At 39.3% G+C, this 2,739-nt stretch overlaps 1 protein-coding gene and 1 pseudogene across 1 annotated transcript in view; one reads left to right on the plus strand and one right to left on the minus strand.

Annotated features, from left to right (window-relative positions):
• The window catches only part of LOC102825896, a 178,081-nt pseudogene extending 177,766 nt beyond the window's left edge, over positions 1 to 315 (plus strand).
• Positions 1 to 2,739, minus strand: part of LOC102813713 (alpha-N-acetylgalactosaminide alpha-2,6-sialyltransferase 3-like) — a 929,267-nt gene that overhangs the window by 606,021 nt on the left and 320,507 nt on the right. The window lies entirely within an intron of this gene.

Raw genomic sequence — 2,739 nt, forward strand, 5'->3', positions numbered from 1 at the left:
ACAACATACACACATACAAACATAAGTACTCACACATACATACATTGTTGTGGTTTAAACTGTGCTTGTCCCCTTCCCCCCCTTTAAAAAAAAAAGTGTTGGAACATTGATCACTATACCTGTGGATATAAATCTCTTTGGAAATAGACAAATGAACACAAACAAATTGGAAAACTGGGACGATGTCACATGAAGATCCCCAAGGTCAAGAAATCAAGGAACGTGACCACGGCTACTACCAAAGCGGAAAGAATCAAGGATCTTCCCTCAGAGCAGACAAAACGAGCAAGCCCTCCCCGAGAGTCAGTGCCCTGAATTTCTAATTCTAGTCTCCTAAACTGTGAGAAAACAAACTTCTGTTCTTCAAAGTCACCAACCTATGGAGTTTCTGTTACAGGCTTACTTGGAAACTAAGACACACATATGTATCTATGCACAGTTTGGAGGCTGTTTTTTAATGATTGAGAGATGGCAATTAAATAAAACTTCCTTGAACTATGGATACATTTTAGAAGCCTAGAAAGAAAAATACTAAAATATTAACAATGGCTGACTTCTGATGATGTGATTATGGTTCATTTTTTTTCTTTTTGTTTTTATATATGCTCCAAAGATTCTATGAATCTCACCTTTGGGCCATGTAACATGTTACCACAGAATAATGCAGCGAGATGCCACTGGTTTAGGTATGGCCAGACATTTTTAAGAAGAAACTTTCAGACTTTGCAAAGAACAAGAGATTCACAGGGAGTATGAGTGTGGTGGGAAAGAAACTGGGTTTCCAACGACATCATTCTGCCATATAAATATACCAAAATTCATATACATCTGAGGAGTTTTCAAAAAAATCATATAAAAATTCCATTTCTCCATGAACTTTTGGATGTACCCTCTTATACTTTAAGAGTGGGCATTAAGACTGTTTTTCAATTTTTCCCTATTATTAAGCTGTGATGTAAATTTCTCTCTAATTCTCAGATTTCGTTTTTTGGGATAAAGTCTCTAAAGCAAATTAGTGGACAAATGAATATCAATATCTTAAGACTCTCAACACATCTGGGCATATTGTTTTCCCTATTTTCTTTGCTATACAAGGAGCTCTGGTAGCGTAGTGGTTACGAATCGGGCTGCTAACCTCAAGTTCAGCAGTTCGAAACTACCAGCGGTTCCGCGGGAGAAAGATGAGGCATTCTGCTCCCGTAATGATTTACAGCCTCGGAAACCCTGTGCAGGGTCACTATGAGTCGGAACCGACTCCACGGTACTTAACAACAACAACATACAAGGATAAGTCATAAAGTATTGCTAGAAAAATAAAAGCAATCTTTATTAAACAAAAATATCAAAATGTGGAAACTGTTTTTCAGCATATCCTCCATCTAGGCCTACACACTTCTGCAGGTAGTATTTCCATCTCTTTAACTCTTCTTTCCCAAAGATTTCTGAGTTTTTCAATTTACTCTACAACAGAACAGGAGTTTTGGTATTATTGAAGTACTCAAGTGGTGTTTCTTTCAAATGGTCTTTGAATTTGGGGAACAAAAAGAAGTCTGAAGAGGCAAGATCAGGGTTATGAGTGCCACCAAGTTGACGGAATAAGATTTACTAATGAATTTCTCATAGGCTAGCCCCTGCTACCTTCAAAGACTGAGAAGACGGGTTGTTGTCATGGAAAAACATTCCATGATGCAACTTTCCTGACCTTTTTCTCATCAGTGCAGTTTTCAATTTCTTAAAGTATCTTCATAGTAAGACCCTATGATTGCCCTGTGCCCTTCAAGAATATCTCTCAAAGTCCTCAAAATCAGTCAGCATAACCTTTTAAGCTGACCTCTCTACCTTCAGTTTAACTGACCCAGCAGATCCCCTCAGAAGCCATTGTTTTCATTAGACTTTGCTTTCTGTATTGTTGTTGTTAAATGGCTTGGAGTGGCTTCCTACTCATAGCGACCCTGTCTAGGGATTCTGAGGAGCAGCTGGTGTGTCTAAAATGTTGGCCTTGTGGTTCAAACCGACCTTGTGGTCCAGTATTTCTCTGTATGTTGACAGTTGTTTGTAAATGCCATCAAGTCAGATCAATCTCATAGCAACCCTGTATAGGGTTTCTAAGGAGCCGATGGTGAGTTTGAACCGCCAACTTTGTGGTTCCAAGTGACTTTGTGGTCCAGTGCTTTAGCCCACAGTGCCACACCAGAACTCCATCCAAGACTCATTCCCTGCTAGGTGCTCTTTCATAAAATCATTTGATATTGCCTAAAAGGTTCCTTGCACAATGCTTTTGGCACTTTTCAAGCAAAAAGCTTGCTGCGAGCAGGAGGCTCACTTAAAATTGAACATGCGAAATCCCAAGTTCAAAAGCTGTCACCACCAATGGTAATTACATGGTCTTCTTCCACCAGTTTATGGGTTTCTGGCAACTTTTCATTCATCAATGTTGACAGGCTTCCCACTACCAGCTCATCTTTGAGGTCTTTCTGGCTTTCCCTAAAATGATTGATCCATCTAAAAACTGCTGTTTTATGTGGGGCAATCTTCCTATAAACCATTTGCAGAGTTCGGTGATCTGGGGAGATAGCCACTAGATTTTTGTTGAAATTTTCATATCAGCCTTGATATCAAAATAAGACTCTTTTGGCTCCATGGCACAGAAGTTTTGTTGTTGTTGTTGTTGTTTTGCGTGTGTTTTAAGATATCCTAACAGGGGTGTTAGGATACCTTAAGGAGCTCTTGGAAGTGTAG

This window comes from Chrysochloris asiatica, unplaced genomic scaffold (assembly GCF_000296735.1).
Source record: "Chrysochloris asiatica unplaced genomic scaffold, ChrAsi1.0 scaffold00002, whole genome shotgun sequence".
Lineage (NCBI taxonomy): Eukaryota > Metazoa > Chordata > Mammalia > Afrosoricida > Chrysochloridae > Chrysochloris > Chrysochloris asiatica.